Raw genomic sequence first — 18,596 nt, 5'->3', positions numbered from 1 at the left:
ACGCTATGGGCTTTAATCTGGGGAATTCGGATTCATGCATTCGGTATATTGAAGGCGACCTAATCTAAATGGATTCTGTTAAATAAAAGCTACGCTAAACGAAAACTAGTTATTGATTTCTGATAACTAATAAATAAGGAACTGTAGAAGGTAAAATCCGTTTATTACAGAGGTGCTTTTTGATAGCTCGTACGTAACCATTAAAACTTTTATATAAGTATGAATACATTCTAATATTTAATTATTCTCTCAGGAACTTGAGATCTGATCTTCTAGAATAATCCTTTTCTTGTCCCATTAGTACTAGGTAGGATCAAAGATGTCAGGGCCAGAGGCATTAGTAGTTCAGATATAAACGTTAACTGATTTACATTCTTATTGAGAAGGTAAATTATTTTTTCGCAGAACACAAAACCTCATAAATAGCGAGTACAGTGTAATTGTTCCGCATATAAGACTTTTGTTGTTTTGTTGAGATTTGTTGAGTTTTGTTGAGATCTACAGAAATAGATACAGTAACTTAATACATATGCATTAGAAATTACGTTCACAAACTCGTACTTTTTATTTCTATAATGTATAACACTACCTGTATTAATTTCAATTACTATAAATCTGGAATTAGTTAATGTTCTTCTTCGACAAAATAAGGTCAATTGTAATGGAATTAAACATAATAGGCGACATTTTCAAATAAACAAAGTTATATTTAATTAACATAATATAAATAAAACAGCTAAATATTCAGTATAAATTTCAATTAACATGAAGAAAATGTATTGACAGTATATTGAAGCTAAATTATCTTTTAATAACACGGGATACACTACAAGCTAAACATAACAAAAGAATAATACGATACTGTAAACAATACTGGCAATATTGAAGAGGGCAAACAAACACCAGCCTATCGTAAATTTCTTGTTGATAAATTAAAGGAGATCTAAGGCGAGTTCTGCTAGTAATTACAAGTCAGCAGCCGCCAACACTTTCATCAGCCCAATGAATATTTAAAACTTGTTTTCGGAGCGGCAGCGAAAAATATGCACCCTTCCCTTCACCTGTTAATTAGAAGTGAAGGTTAACAATCTACATACAGCCAGGTCGTCCTCACTCTCTTGCTCGAGCAGAGTATCACATTTAATGTTACAAGAAGCTTAATTGTACCTTTTATTATAGAATTCATGCCATTCGGATTACAGTGAAGGGTTTCCTGTGCTATACATTTGATATAGTTAAGTAAAATTGAATTGATTCTTGATTACATTTAATATATTTTTCTAAGATACAGGGAACTAAAACATTTTCAGGCAGATTACCGGCAATATATAAATAAATCAATACAATATAGTACTGAAAACTTACTTTACAGAATACGGTGTTTGCTTACTAATTTCTTTATTGCACGTTTTTTTCTAACTTTTATATATATAAAACTCAAAGGACATGTTAGAATTTATTGGTATCTAAACATGTTAGAATGTTACGCCTTATTTCACTGCTCAAATTCAATAACGGATTATTAACAATAAAGAAACATTACATGAAAACAATTTTCATACGTTAGAAGTGAGAAATTAGTTGAAAATATTATATTTAATGCATGGGAGAAAAAGCCTTTACATAATTTTTCACGAAGGGGCAAGTAGTCGACTTCTTTCCCTTCTTAAATTGTAAATTATGGTTAACTTACTTTCCATAATCAAGCTGGTGAGAAAGCGTGAACCAACACTTCAATGAACAGCTCAATAGATTTGGTCACGTGGTTCTTCTCTCGCCATATTAGTCACAACTACAATTATATTTCTGTTACTATATTGTGATGTACAATATGAAGTAACTAACATATTTATATTTGCCAGCATTATATATTAGGTGGTTCCCTGTAGAAATAACCTCGAATTGTATTGAAGTTTTCAAGTGATGATAATTTAACTATAAAGTAAATATTTGACGATAATGCCATATTGAAATTAAGTTACAGTTATATTTATACATAAATCTAAGAATTGCTTATGATGAAATATGTTAAAAAAGAGGGTTATGAAAGTCGCTGGGTCGATCCTAACTATTTTACATGTTTTCGTTCCTGTAAAAAGAAAATAAAGTTGGTAGTACAAATTTACCAATGCAAAACAAATGTTTTTGTATTTACTAGAGTGTTTAAAACTAATAATATGTACAATTTGATATTATAACTTACTGCAAAATTATATCCTTGTCGGAGTAGGTTATTTATTTTCTTAGATTATTTGGGGAGGGATAGCTCTAGGACCCTTCCAATAAGTACGCCACTGCGTATTACTTTAGTGAGGTTTTAAAATCCATTTTCCAACTAGTTTTCCTTTTTGAACCGCCAGAGTAGATTCACTGAATTCATAGCATTACTTCTATGCTACATGACAAACTAATACACACCACAATTGTGTGTATTACCTTGATTAAGACACCTTTAATACACTTGGTATTACTTAGTTAACAAAGTCAACAGAACATGAGTGTAGTGTAAAAGAATAGCAGTAGAAAACGCGAAACTGAGAAAAGAGTTGTTCTGGTATTAGATTGTTAGAAGCGCGCGCGTCTGTGTGTTTTTTTATCAGTAATAGATGACACAGATACAGAAGATAGTTTACCGTAGAAGAATAGAAGCACGAAACGTGGTTCTGAACTGAGAGGTATAGTTTAAAATAATTTCAAGAATGTGTGTATTATTTGTATTAGATAATACAAAAAAAGAATAGCTTTATGTAAAAGAACAGAAGCAGGAACGTGAATCTCGGTGAGAGCTCCAGTGTAAGATTGCCAGGAGCGCCGCCTTTCATCTCGGCCATTGTCATACAGACCACCAGTAAGCTTCCCAGTGGTATGTAAACATTTTAGTATTTACATTCTCACTAAGCCTAATATGATAGAACCAGCGGAATATCGAATTGTGTGTAACTATAAAGGTAAACGAACTATCTCATCTCAAACCAAGAAGATCAAAACGTTTACCACATTTTATGCGAATAGGTGTTGGTGAAAAATATAATTGAGACCCTAGACTGAAGACGAATACATTCATAGTAAATAACAAAAGAATATCCGGGGGGGGATGAGGTAGGGTAAGGTAAACGACAACTCTCTGGAAAGTCGTAACGGTGAGGGTGGTATTTTTGCCAACTATACGTATTGGCTTATTAGTATTAGCTTATCTACAGGTTTTTGTTCTATGAAAAACATTGAACTAGATACAAACGGAGCAAACAGAAATAAAACCGAAATATAAGGGTCACATTTCGCCAATAGTAAGACTAAACCTTATCAAAGTAACTGTGCACTCTTGAAACGGAATCCGCTTTAGTGACTATTTCTATGAAAATTAAGCCGTTTTCGCAGCGTGTAAACAATTTAACTCAGACACTAAGGACAGCACTAAGTGGACAACAATTGCTTCTGTGCAAGCATCGCATAAAGCTTCAGAGGCGTATAGTTCTGTATCAAATTTGAGTTTTGTGACCAAAAGTCCATACATTGGCACTAAATCGCATGTTAGCACTGGATATTCATGTGTTAAACAAAATAGACTACCTCCTGCACGATACAGACATTACTATTGGACACAGGTTATGCCAACAATGTGAACATAACTTAGTTCAAAGAAATGAGAGACCATCATTGCTCGTTTAGGAAGTGATTTTGCATATTGAAACCTCCCTGCAATACTCACTTACTGAGAGTATAAGAAGCACTTTGCTTCTCAATTAAATTAGACCAGGACACATTTAACTACATTATGCAAGGTAATAGTTACAGCATGCAGTGGATCTGTTTATGTTGAAGTAAAAAAAGAATACTGTCATCAAGAACTATTCTCTTTTTGTACAGCGCTATAAATCTGTCTTTTTTCCTATAACATTAATATGTTATACAATAGGAGGGAAATCCTCTTGTAAAGGTATAATAAAACTAAATCTATTCAAGTTCACATAAAACCCAACCTCCCTCAAAAAAAAACTTACAGATTATGAATTTGTATTACTTAGTTCATTCCAGCCCGAAGATCAAAAAAGAAACCCCAGCTCAGTGGCTAGTTCGAAATGATTGTCTGTTGAATGCGTAACGAAGTAATGCATTACAATAATAGCTTTTTAAGAATGTTTAATAAAATAATATATACAAACACAGATTTAGAATACTTCCCAGAGAGTATCACCAATTAAAATATTTTTCTTATAAAAAAAGAGAGTAAATAGGTAGGGGTAGGTAATATCAACTTAGAGTTCAGGAAATACACAATTCTCTGGTGTTGTCTTATGGAAAAATAATCTAAATATAGCACAGAAGTAACAAATTGTTTCTATTATTTCTGACTGTTTGCATGTAAGTTTAAAAATCCGTAGTTTAATTAAAGTAATTATGACTCAATACAAAGGTGGCCTATGATATTTTTCAAACGTACTTAGGCATACATCAGGTACATCTTATTTCAGTGTTTATGGTTAAGACGATCAGGAGTTAAGGGGCAGGCTCATTTCCGATGCCATAGCTGAGTTTTCCTTGTTCCGGGAATAAGGAAAGAGTCCTTTCTACATAAATGTTCATGCAAGATTTAAAAATAATCGCTTATAATAGGTTTGGGGTATAGAAGTCTTATTGTTTTCGGACTGTAGTTGAGTCATGTTAGTGTTCATTCCTGTGTTTCCTTAAGCCACGTTAAATAGACCATATCATAATGTCAAAGAAACCAAACACTTTTGAGTACCTTATAAGCGAACATTCACATATTTGCCTATTAAGGTGGGTTTTAGAAGAGAGTTTTAGTACTATTAAAAAAAAGAAAAAATTAAAGTATTTTAAATATTGGAGCGATTTGTAATAAGAGTTATAGGGTCACTTTGTCTTTGTTATCTGCGTTACACTACTGATAAAGTACTGTTTACTTAATATCTTATAAAGTTAAGATGCAAACAAATACTTCAGTATCTTTTAAGATACATCGAAGATCATCAAAGAAAGTTTTAAAGTGTCAAAATCAGTTAAAATTTGGTTTGCAAAACATAAAAATGATCACAATCTTTTTAATACTAAAGTCTTCGGAAACTTTTTCAATATCTTTATATTCATAAAAACATTCCTTGGACATCAACGAATTAAAAATAAAAATCATTTTATTTTTATAGGCCACATAGTCCAGCAGTTTTTAAGATGAGCGCTTAGCAACACATTACCTATTAATTTCTATGTAAAATATTTTTAACAATTTTTATTTACGTTCGGATTGAATAAATACCATAGGCCTGGTTACACAACTTCCTCTTTCTTGGACACCTGTGAGTTGCTATAAACCAGCTATGTCTTTTGCCTTTCACTTAAAATACTGTCCAATTCTCCTCGTAGATTACAACTTCAAATAATTGGCTCGTCTAATTCAGCCCAAACGTTCAAATTATAGACTAAGACAGCTAGAATCGAATATATCCGCCTCTTAAAGGCCATGAGTTAAAATAAACTCGGTCTCCTGAGTTAATGGAAATGTCTGAGGTTGACTAACGACTTCGACGTTCATGATTCGAAAGTTAGCTGACTGGATGAAAATCAAGAGTTAGTTGAAGTAGTTTTGAATTATGTATTTCACCTCAGCCAGCTCATCGAGAATATTTAGGCCTTCCAAATATGACATTTCCTACACACAATCTCGTTTATTGTTACGTATATGCAAAACTATTACAGGCAATAAAAGAATACAATTTACTGGTTAAAATAACGTGATTAAGAATACAGTTTACAGGTTACAATGTACAAATATCATTAACGGAAACTCGATATGGATTGACTGTAAGACAACTAATGGGAATGTATGGGCGATAATCAGTTGGTTTGACATCAGTACATTCGATACCGTCCCTATCGAAATCGCATAAGTCTGAAGTATCAGTACAGCGCATTATAGATAGGTTTAGTGCCTATTTGTGTTTTGCCTATAGTGAATCTGATAAAGCCAAAAACTGAGCACAACATACTCAATACTTGACGCGGATGTTCATTTTCATGGCAGCAACAACAGTAGAACAATATTTTGCTATAGACTTACCATTTATTTATTTGTTGTAAGTGTTATTACGCCTCCAAGATGGAACAGAATAAGTTACATATTACTTTTGGGCCTGAGAAAAGGTTAAACTGCGTGATCAGTTAGTTACAAATGTATTAGCTAGAATTAGAATGTATGCTTATAGTCATAATCAAAATTCTGCTTAATTTATTATTATTAAAATATATGTATATACATACATACTCGTATCAAATAAACATCTCTGTCCCTAAGTGAAAAACCTAAAATAAAGTTTCATGTTTTCTACAGTAAGCAGCTTTACACTAGCCAATTATGATACGTCTACAAGCATTTTCCAGACGAATATAAAACGTTAGGCAATATTACAACTGAGGTAACACTATTCAAGGTATAATGAATTTATAATTTTCTTAATAAGAGAAGAATACGAGATCCTCTAAATTGGAATTGTGATGATTAGAATTCACTCCGACGTAACGATAGTCTATATATTACCATTTTACTTTCAACAATTTAGTCGTATTGATACTTTAAAACCACAATATTCTTTAAACTATATAATAATGATAACGCCTAATTTTCTTTTACACTTACTTACTTATTACTACCAAGTGCACTTGTTAAATTATAAACACAAGGATTTTTAGTAATTCACGTTTTAAAACTTGTATCAGACTACATATAAGTGAGTATATATCAATAGGAAACTAACTACCGTTTACACACATGCACGTGAAATAGTCAGTTGAAATAGCATGTAGCGTAACACACAGTGGAAAGAATAACAAAAATCACAGCACACATTGGTATACACTGTACTTAAAATAACACCAATACAGTAATTAGAAGTCATCCATTCTACAACACACAAAAGGTTGTGTAAAAGCAAGAGACAACAATGGAACGTTTAAGTATAATTAATTTCACATTAAACATCGTTTATAACGAGACTGTATCGTGATTTTCTGGTTTTTGATTAACAAAAAATATCCTTATTTATGTCTAACTATGATTTAAGAATATTTTAAAAATTGTGCATACATTTATATTTTAGTTTACGATTAGTAGGTATTTTATATGATTTAATTTTACAGAAATGTATAGTCTAATCATTGGATGATAATTTATGTAGAATTAAATTTGTTAGGTATTATTATGAAAATATATGAAATAAAAATGCAAATTTATGTGCTTTGGTTGATAAAAGGCGTGACTTATGACGATGGCAGTGATAAAGATAAATATTTAGTTTAGTATATTTCGTTTGTTTATAGCGAGCAACAGAAGTCGTGTTATTAAACACAAGAGTAGAGAAGAGTATCAAAGGAGGACAACAGCGTCTAGTGTACAAGCGGCGAGGAGTCGAGAGTTTTGGTCATTCATTAATTGTTCCACATCCCAGCGACCGACATGTCTATCTCACACCCCATAGATCGTCACTATCAGAGAACCAATCAGAGCAAAAGTACCCTAACCCATCACAATTTAATTGTTTAATTGTTTCACTAATTCCCCACAATATATAAACAACATTATTATTAATCAATTCTACCTAACGTTTTCCATATAAAAAAATATTTAAACGTTTATCATTATTAATTACAAAGCACTATGAATTTTATCTTATAAACAACCCTTATCAGTGCACGAATAATAATGTTCCATAAAACGTTCGGGACGAATATTTTAGTGTACCCAAACAACACAACCTATGTTCTGATAAAAACATGTATTGGAAAGTAGTAAAAATTCTCTTAAACAAAAAGAGTAGCACTCAAAATGAAACATAACCTGTACGGCTAATGTAGCAATATTCTGCGGAAGTCGTCGAACAACACACTCACATTCACTCGCAAACCCGTATTGGCAGTTCCGGACTGAAACAGGACAATAAACTGACCTCGTAAAGTGTGTCAGAGACTGTACTGTGAGACATACACGCGTCACTCACGGCGACCAGACACACGACTGTACTCAGTGTGAGGCGGAGGGTCGGGGGTGGCACGGGGGTGGTGGCGCAGCCGCACCGACACAATCGATGAGGCCGCATCACACTTCCCCCAATATATTTGCTAAACACGGATCTGCATTCAATCCGGTCCATTTATTGATGCATTCGAAAACGGAGAAAACCCACTTTGGCGCGAGATAAAGGTTCCATTCCGCTCGTGTATAGAGAGGCGGTGCGGAACAAATGGAAAATTGATGCGTGCCAGTGGGTGAGCCTAGATGTGACGTTTTATCGCCCATCAAGCAGTCGTACTGCTCGTGCATTACTCATGTAAGTATTCCGTCTCAGGAGAATATCGAGTAGAGGATATGAGGAGTAAGAGAGTGATGTGTGCCAGTTGATGAGCCTAGATGTGACGTTTTATCACCCATCAAGCAGTCGTACTTCTCGTGCATTACTCATGTAAGTATTCCGTCTCAGGAGAATATCGAGTAGAGGATGTGAGGAGTAAGAGAGTGATGTGTGCCAGTGGGTGAGCATAGATGTGATGTTTTATCGCCCATCAAGCAGTCGTACTGCTCCTGCATTACTCATGTAAGTATTGCGTCTCAGGAGAATATCGAGTAGAGGATATGAGGAGTAAGAGAATGATGTGTGCCAATGGGTGAGCATAGATGTGATGTTTTATCACCCATCAAGCAGTCGTACTGCTCCTGCATTACTCATGTAAGTATTGCGTCTCAGGAGAATATCGAGTAGAGGATATGAGGAGTAAGAGAGTGATGTGTGCCAGTGGGTGAGCATAGATGTGATGTTTTATCACCCATCAAGCAGTCGTACTGCTCCTGCATTACTCATGTAAGTATTGCGTCTCAGGAGAATATCGAGTAGAGGATATGAGGAGTAAGAGAGTGATGTGTGCCAATGGGTGAGCATAGATGTGATGTTTTATCGCCCATCAAGCAGTCGTACTGTTCCTGCATTACTCATGTAAGTATTGCGTCTCAGGAGAATATCGAGTAGAGGATATGAGGAGTAAGATAGTGATGTGTGCCAGTGGGTGAGCATAGATGTGATGTTTTATCGCCCATCAAGCAGTCGTACTGCTCCTGCATTACTCATGTAAGTATTGCGTCTCAGGAGAATATCGAGTAGAGGATATGAGGAGTAAGAGAGTGATGCGTGCTAGTGGGCGAGCCTAGATGTGACGTTTTATCGCCCATCAAGCAGTCGTACTGCTCCTGCATTACTCATGTAAGTATTACGTCTCAGGAGAATATCGAATAGAGGACGTGAGGAGTAAGAGAGATGTAAATTAAGTCCGTCCTTCTTTTGATAGCAAAAATCCTTAAGCTAGAACCTAAATTTCTTTAGATCAATATTAAAAATGTACGATAAACTTCACAATGTCATACATGATGGCGTAGCTTAATATCTTCAAGTCAAAGAAATAAGAGAACAAAATTATATAAAAAAATAAAATCATTTCTTTTATTCTTGAACTTATTATTATAGGTTATATATACTTATTACTTATATAACTTATTATAAGTTATTGTCAGAGCATTTATCTTACAACGATTGGACACTATTGTCATTTGACCAGGTATGTATAAAGTTTCATGGTTTCAGCCAAATGCGTCAGATTTCCATATACAAGAAGAACTATTAACGTTTATATTTGCTCCGAGAAATGGAAAGCCCATGTAATTCAGACTAATTCAAAGAGATACATTTAAGAGGATTTGGAACTGGATTCAAAGAAGGTCTGGGAAGTGTTCGATTAGGGAATCTTCATAACACTGTGGAGGAGACTGTACATCCATGGGGAAATATTCATCTACAATACTGGATTCAATGCTATTTTTATTTAAAAAATTACATCTACATGCAACGCTAAGACCGTTAAAGTAGATCAGATCTTTATAAGAGTTGGATTAAAATTAAATAATATTATGATTGAATAAAAACGCTGCTAAAAAACAATTTTAGTAATTGAAGTTACTTTTGAGTATCGGAAAAGTTATTTGTTTTAGTTTTAATCTGAATGTATTTAATTCATCAAAACAGCCCTTATTTTTCACACTCTTTCTACTATTTTGTACAACTGTACGTGTGTTTTTACACCTGCAATGCTATTACAATATGGTAAATATAATGTGCAGGATTTTACTGTTTACTTTGAATTTGTTTCTATGTAGGAATAGAAAAAACCATGAACGAATAATTTAATTAACAGCGGGATATTGGATATGTTATATGTTAAATAGGATATTAACTACAACAAATTAAAATGTTGTTCTGTTAATTATGTCTCTCAAAATAAGCACCGCCTATTTTCATCCAGACATTATATAAGTCCACGAAACTTTAAACAGAATGTTTCAATATTAAATCCAACAACCTGTAAATAATAGTTATTCGGGTATTTCAGTATTATAAATCAAGAACTGTTTTTCAACTATATATGTTATTACAAATTATAAACCATAATGATAATTTTTGTTAAAATTAAGGAAATCTACGAGACAAAACTTTGGTCTTAACAAATATAAATGTCGGGCAGGGTTAACAAAAGTTAAACGTAAATAATATTTACTTTATTTACGTTTAAAAGTTTACACCCCAGGTAAAAGGATAAAGAACTAGTTGAAGAAACTATTAACAGCGTTACTCTACATCCAGGCCTAGTTTTACTATTGACGAAACTAACGCCACATAAAGAATCTACTTATTAGTTTCAGTTTACATCTGGGATAGGGTTATTTATTTCAGATTGATATAACCGTAAATTCTTCTTCTTTATTGGCTTACACCGTATCGTAAAATTACTAATAAGGTACAGGGGACTGAGAAGTACTTAATTAAAGCTCGTGGAAATTACTTAAAAATTGTGTAAAATGTGCGTAGTTTAACATAAGTACTGTAAGCAATTGAAAACCTATAAATCTTGATGTAAGAAAAATAAATTTGGACAATGATAAAAAGGGCAATCAATATTGTGCAATTGGTACGTCCATACAATATAATAACACGTGTAGTATACTGATGAAAATAAATGTAAAATAATATGTATTTATGATATTTAAATCCTATTTAAATTTACTTCGTGAAATAGGGATAATAGAGACACGAAATTTAGTCGTACTTGCACTTAACAACGGACACGATTTTGTAATCACAGGTGATGTGTAATATATTTGTGTAGGAATATCAATCTTTTTCAACAAGATGGCAATAAACACCTTGGTACATGTGTTTCCCTTAGCCCTTACACGAAGTGTAATACATACTGTATAAGTGAAACCAAAATACCAAAATTTAGGGATAGGATCGCCTAAATAGGATATTCCGAAATTCTCGGATTTACAAACCATCTTTCCAAATAAAAATTACTAATCCCAGAAATGCCTATGGGCATAATATCATCTATAAAATTGAGGTATATACCACTCGAGATTGAGTCAGAGTCCATGAGCTGCTACCAGACGGTATGGGTTATGGGCAACAAACAACATACCTCGAAATATCATCTATATTACACTCAAGATGACCAAGCAATAATGCCAACAAACCTGGAGCTCAAAGAACAAGAGAACTCTGCAGAGCGAGCATAAAATTCTTTGGACTATCAGATAGTGAGTCACAAAATGAAGCAAACTACCAAAGGATCATCTTTTACGGCATCTCAAATGGGCTCCAAAAATCGAATACCTATGACATAAGTATAGGAGTAGCCTCTATGTTAAAAACAATAAAAGAAATCAGTAATATAATGCCAGCAATAATAACTTATCCCTTAATTTTTAGTAATACTTGAGATATGAGCTAGTAATATCGGGAAACTCTTCTAATAGAAATCTTAAACGAGTACTAGTCCAACAAAAGAAAGCAGTAAGAACGCTATCACGTCCAGATGCAAACGGTACATGCCGTATGGCATTTAAAGATCTAAAAATTTTACAGTAGTATCCTTGTGTCTGAAGTTATCTGTATTCCATTCTGATAGATCATATAAGACTAGATATAATGTATGCATTTACACCTCAACGTTTGATCTATACCTCCACAAGAAAGCTAAGCTCAAACGACCTCAAATTGATAATTCAAAGGAAATGTGAATACTAGTATGGCTTCTCCAACAGAGATCTTAACTCACTCGAAGTATGTATTAACCTGAGACACCATCAAGACTACGCCGTGCCTGTTTAAAGAAGTTATAAAGAGTGTCCCGTAACCCTCTGGACAAGGGTATACCTCGTTATTTCTCTAGTCAAGATTAACATATTTCACAATATAAACATGGGTCCCTGATGCTTAGTTTCATATCTGTCTGTCTGTACGTCTTTGTATATAAAAATTAATATTATAAAAAGATAATAAGTTCAACTATACCAAATTTGGTTCAAATGTTTATAATAACAATGCCAATTACCGAAAGAACTATTATAAAATTATCTTTAGTATTTTCAAAATGACGGCTATTACAACGTTTAACTTTGAATATCTTAAAAACCAGCAGTTTTCTTAAGATCATGAATAACAGTTTTTGGTGGATAGTATCACAAATCTAATGACACCAACATTATTAAACTGAATAATAAATAACTTATTTAGAGCAAATTTACTGTGACAAGACATGACCCACATTGAGATTCATAGCGAAAATCCAACAATATAAAAACTGAATAAAAGGCAGCTCTCAATGTGGGCTATGAATGTCTTAGTAATCTTTAAATATTCTTAAATGCATCTTTAATTGGACTGGAAGAATTGGTAAAACATCAATGAGAAACATGAACACGGTAGGTCTGTGATTCCACCAACCGCTTATACTCGTGTCTCCGTAACGCTCGACAGAACCGGCAAAGAGAACTCCATCAGATTCAATAGATCGGTTATATACGTAGTTCATTACCGCTACTCACTTTGTGTGACACCGACCTCGTGCTGTATGTACCCATGGCACTCGGGAGACTTGCCCCGCACAACGGATGTGATTAGAAACCTTATTTGAACAAAACTAGCGCCACTGGATTTCGTATCAAGCTGTGGTAGAACACTGTACGGGTGGGCAAACTAGTGAACACTAAATTAACATCGGAAATATGTTTGAAACCATCATAAATTGTGTTTGTTATCTGTATCGCTGCAATTTACAGCAGGCACTTTAAACACGGACAGCGCGATATACATATATTACCAATATAAGTTTTCTGTATTATATACTTGCCACACAGGGGCTGATGGCATTAAATCATGCATTTGTACGACATGTTCAAATGGATATTATCTGATCGGCTTTACTTTTATAGAGTAATTGTATGAGTTAAACATTTAACGTTTAAATTTAGACTCTTTCTTTAAATTATAAAACGAATAGTGCATTATAAATACTCAATGGATATTAACACAAACAAGAATAAACAATCCGATTGTATTCCTAATATATGAGCATCGCTAATTTAACCCTAAACCATGATTATTGTCCAGCTTGCAATTGATGTGACTAATCAAGCAGATCCATAAAAGACGAGGATTTATAAAAGTAGTTGCTTCATTTCGCTGATTTATGGGATTTGTGATCAAATTTGTGCCCGTAAATCATTGCGGGTGGTTTTACAACGTACCTGCTGAAATACTGGCAATTACAGCATGAATTTATAATCGTTTTAATTAAACTTTCCTGTCGGGATTGCTTGTAATCCTGCGCCCCGGCGTAATCCAGCAACAATTAAATAGCTGCCAACCACTCTACGGTGGCCGAAATAATAATTCTGTTACGACCTGTTTTTTTTATTCTTATTTTTTCATTACTACCTCGTCTCATACTTGAAATTAAAGTAAAAAATTACACTTTGCTGCAAGTCACAATAGCTTTATCTAACATTCTAAGTAAGTATATAAACGTATATATAAAAAAAAATATATTTGGTTTAACATTTATTAAAGTTTATATATATATATATATATATATATATATATATATATATATATATATATATATATATATATAATTATTTTGTATTTGGTCGTATCTGTCACATGTGCGTGTAAATAACCAAACTAATATATGATCGGAAGACTAAATACCTGTCAATCGACTTTTATTTACATTAATTAAATTTTAAGAAGTGGCAATAGCCGAATTGAATTTTTTCAATAAACATTGAATCGTAAAAGGTACTTGCTCCACCGGGACTTACTTTTTACACCAAGGGCTCTGTTATTAAATAAATTTTATTTATTTATACACACACAACACGTATCTAAGTTCAGCGGAAGGGTACATTTATTGCTACTGTTGAGCTTACTTCCACTCCACCTCCGCTTATATCAACGTCTGGAATATGATACTGTCACGGACTACACTACTACAATCTGAAGATCACGTCCGCCTAGACAGATCCAAAAAAGTTTTACGACGAAGAATGCGACGTTTTAGACACGATCCCAGAGCAATATGGAGCAACCGACTATTCTACAAGACAGCTATGTTTGTTGGGAAGGTAACGATTCAGTGCGAGTGTTTAGTTTATGTCCCATTCACCTTCTGCTATGTGCAGCGCCTGAAATCTGGCAATGGTAAAAACTTGCTATGTTATGTGGGTAGAATACTTGCTTGCTCCACCGTGCTTTATGATCAAGCACGTGTAGGGAGTAAGGAAGAAACGCCAGTATCGTAAAGTAAGATATATTTGATATAATGTTCGCTGTACTGGTCTCTTGTCTAAATACCCGAATAATGTATACTAGGGAACAATCCTGAAGTTCCTTTCCTCGCTCGATAACCCAAATGCGGCATTTCAAAGTTCATTTAGATATCCAAGTTAAAGGTATTAAAATCATTCTAAGATTTACGACCCTACAAGAATGGCACGATCTTGGATTAACAGTTGATTGCATATCCAGAAGCATAGTGAAAATGTTTAAATAATTTCAATGGTCTCTTAATATTAATTTTGAAACAACAGAAGAGTGATGATTTTCTGGATACCTGAGCTAACGAAAAGAATAGAACAGTTTTACAACTACCACAACACTGGTTTCACGAATTCCCAATGTGTTATGTTGCATTCCAGATTAAGCCATTTAACCACATCTTGGGTTTTCACACATACTTCTGGCGATACTGAGTACCTAGCCGTAACTCCGGCTGAGAGAGAGTATACCAGTAGTGTATACGGATTGTGGCACATCACACTTTGTTAAGGCGTAAAGATATTACCTTTTACTGGCTGCTAATAAATAAGCTTTTAAAAACTTGACTATAATGGCGGAACAGGATCCCCAAGAGGTAGTCAGTTTTAAAGCGCATATTATGCAGATTGACATAGACGGGACCCAGCACCACTAGCGAATTCTCTTGACTGTCCTAGTTACTAATCTTAGCGAGAAGTCTAGGATCGAATTGTCATTGGGTTTTAGGTTGTGTGGGCTACATCTTTCATAGTATTAGTTAAACAAGAGATAACTAATGCAATGCCATAAATTGAGGCACGGTAAAAGTGAAAGCGCTTGGAATGCACTCTGTCGAGTAAGTGATCAGGTACCAAATATTAGAACGAAAACAAAGTTACGAGGCGCAGCTCTAGCGCCGGGCCTTTAGAACTAACTGGAACAAATCATCCGTACCTTAGCACACCGTGTCCGTATAGATGACATACGAGTATCTCTTGTGTAACTATCAAAGGTAACACGCGTCGTTGATTTTTTTCCGAACATTATTGCTTTGTGAAACAAGCATGAGCACAATAACTTGTTAGATTCTATTTAAAGACTCGCCAACATGGTGATTTGGAATGTCGATAAAAGGTTATTCATATATTATCTCTAGAAAGATATTGTTAAGGTAATGTTGCGTTTATGAAGCATTACCTTACAATATCAGTATCATCAAGAACCGTGCCTATTCGGGACAATGTCCATGGACTTATTGTATCCATACTATTTGAGGTTGAATGGGGAGAAAATTAAAACAGCCTAACTCCACCCCAAAAGGAAAGGAATTTTAATTCATTTTTCAAAAGCAAGATATTTTTATTTTCATTTAATAGCACAGTTAGCACATTATTACCTATTATTTATTGGTTGATTTGGTACATCGCAACTAGGGTTCTCTAAGCTAGCCATATCGTTATTACGATGATATATAGCCACAACATGTGAGGGAATTTGTGGAGCTGGCAGTTTGTGACCTATTCCAGCGAGAAATTGTAGTGAATTAAAACTGCTGGTATTGAGAGTACCAAGGCCCTTCCCACTATTCCTTTCCTCTCCTCCATTTTTTATGCTGTGGTAATATAACAAGGCAGGAGTACGCCATTCAAAGGCAAAATTTCTAGTCTACAACTCATTTCATTTGGCAACAGGTATTACTATTTTAGACGTTTAAATTGACATATTTGTCATTTCTTACATTAATTTATTCTGCCATTTTAACGTCACCATCATAGCTACAAACTAAACCAATATAAACAAAAATTGTAAACGAACAGCCAATCCCCATGAAGTGGCATGCACCATCATCAGTCTTCATGTTGCTTAACACAGAAATAAAGTTTCATGTAAAATGTCTATAGGTCAGTTAGTTCTCGAGTTATCATGCGGACAAACAGAGAAGGTATAATTGAAATATTTGAATATTTCAGCCCCTCAGTGATAGCCCTCACTAACGCTTAGCCACAAAGCTTACATTAAGTAGGGGTATAAGCGGTACTGACACGAGCCTGAAGGGATTGTGCAGCTAGTAGAATGGATTTGTCGGTTATCTACGCGTCATGACCTACCAGAACCCCTTTTACTACTCTGTATACTGTGGTAATTAAACACCTGTTATGCAGTGAAGAGCTAGGACCACAAGCGATCAGACTTAATCTAAACAGAGTAAAATTATTTAATAAACCATGATCTTCCTTTGGTTGGTCCTGAGATCCTTTGAATTTCCATATATTCCACCAGTTACCGATCTAATTACGGTGGCTACGGCGCGTGGGACATTGTAGGTTAACGCTGGTGAGGGTATTCTTTATTGATTAATACAAAGTGCTTCGATATTTTAATGTAACTTAATAAAAACGATTTAGAACAATTTCGAACAACAACGGTACATTGCGTATTCGAATAACAGAATCAGAAAGAACGTATGATGGCATGTTCACATTACATGTAACTTTGACAATTAAATTATAATGTTATACCCCATAACAGAATATGAACGTATCGTAAAAGAACGATAAAATATAACAAGTGTGGTATAATCCAGTGACATATAATACAGGGACCCAACACTGGACTGCGGTCATCAGCGTCGGTGGTAATTTGTCACTCCACTGCGTCCAATCCTTTACCAGTAACTTCAGCGGAATTAATGTACAACGTTTCATATTCATATTACAAAAATCATGTTCTATCAACAGATTGTATAACTACAATGGAATACAACCAGATAGGTTTATGGACAGTAATTTTTTTAGCAACAATAATATTTTAAAACATTATTATGAAAACTTGTTGAAACATTCTGTCCAACTTTAAAAAAAAAATGGTATATTGTTTAGTAGTAAAATTAAAAGAATACGGTATTCACAAACCCTATATTTAAATCTAAATAATATATTAAGACTACTGACTGAATTACGTTTAAAGTAGAGAACTAAGAACGGAAAAACAGATCATAGCAGATTAATTACCTCGACGGAGGTGGAGTGGTTGGCAGCCTTCTAATTGTTCCTGGATTACGTAGGAGCGATGGGTTACACTTAAACAAGCCCGACAGAAAAGTTTAATTAAAACTACTATAAATGTATAATGTAGATGTCAGAAGTTCTAAATAGGTAAGCTGTAATCCTTGCAGCTGCAAAATGATTTAAGTATTTACAGATTAACGTAATCCTGAAAATAATTGCATGCAAATCCTTGCCATTTACCTGCATTCAAAACCCATTTACGTTCAATATTCGCATTATTGGATGTAAAATAAACTTATTAATTGAATAAAATTTAAATATATATATATATATATGTATATATATATATATATATATATATATATATATATATATATATATATTTCAATAAACATTAAATCGCAAAAAGTAAATTCGGCTATTAATTGCCATTTATACAATTTAATGTAAATATATATATGTGTGTGTGTGTGTGTGTGTGTGTGTGTGTGCGTGTGTGTGTGTGTGTGTGTGTGTGTGTGTGTGTGTGTGCGTGTGTGTGTGTGCGTGTGTGTGTGTGTGTGTGTAGTGAAAAGAGGAAAAATGATAAAACAGTCATAACAAAGCTCGTCGTAGGGCCATTTGATGAAATTAAAAGTTGACAGTAAAACACAACTGTCATGGTAGAGTAGTACGTAGAACCAGTTGATGGAGTTTATAGTACATAAAGAGAAAATTTTAGCCACGATCTGGTTACAAATAAATTCCATTTGATTAATTTCGCAATTAAACCTTGGTTTATTATTAACGATGGGACAGTTAAATTAGCCCTGGATGCGGAACATTAAAGCACACTTTATAATAAGCTCTTTAACGAGCGCTACGAGATGTAACAAGAAAATTCATCCTATCTGATATGCTA

General features: G+C 34.0%; 1 protein-coding gene across 3 annotated transcripts in view; it reads right to left on the bottom strand.

Moving 5' to 3' along the window:
• The window catches only part of LOC124360343 (alpha-mannosidase 2), a 130,562-nt gene that overhangs the window by 48,904 nt on the left and 63,062 nt on the right, over positions 1–18,596 (bottom strand). Inside the window, exon 1 of one of the 3 annotated variants that reach the window (XM_046813894.1) lies at positions 17,699–17,761. The exons of 1 other annotated variant lie outside the window; for it this stretch is intronic. The gene's annotated coding sequence lies outside the window, so the exon portion shown is untranslated. Of the gene's footprint in view, positions 1–7,846; positions 8,012–17,698; positions 17,762–18,596 lie in introns of those variants that run through there. One more of the 3 variants, XM_046813892.1, reaches the window with a different exon arrangement.

The sequence above is a fragment of the Homalodisca vitripennis genome, chromosome 4 (assembly GCF_021130785.1).
Source record: "Homalodisca vitripennis isolate AUS2020 chromosome 4, UT_GWSS_2.1, whole genome shotgun sequence".
In the NCBI taxonomy this organism is placed as follows: domain Eukaryota; kingdom Metazoa; phylum Arthropoda; class Insecta; order Hemiptera; family Cicadellidae; genus Homalodisca; species Homalodisca vitripennis.
This window is presented reverse-complemented; position numbering and strand designations above follow the sequence as displayed.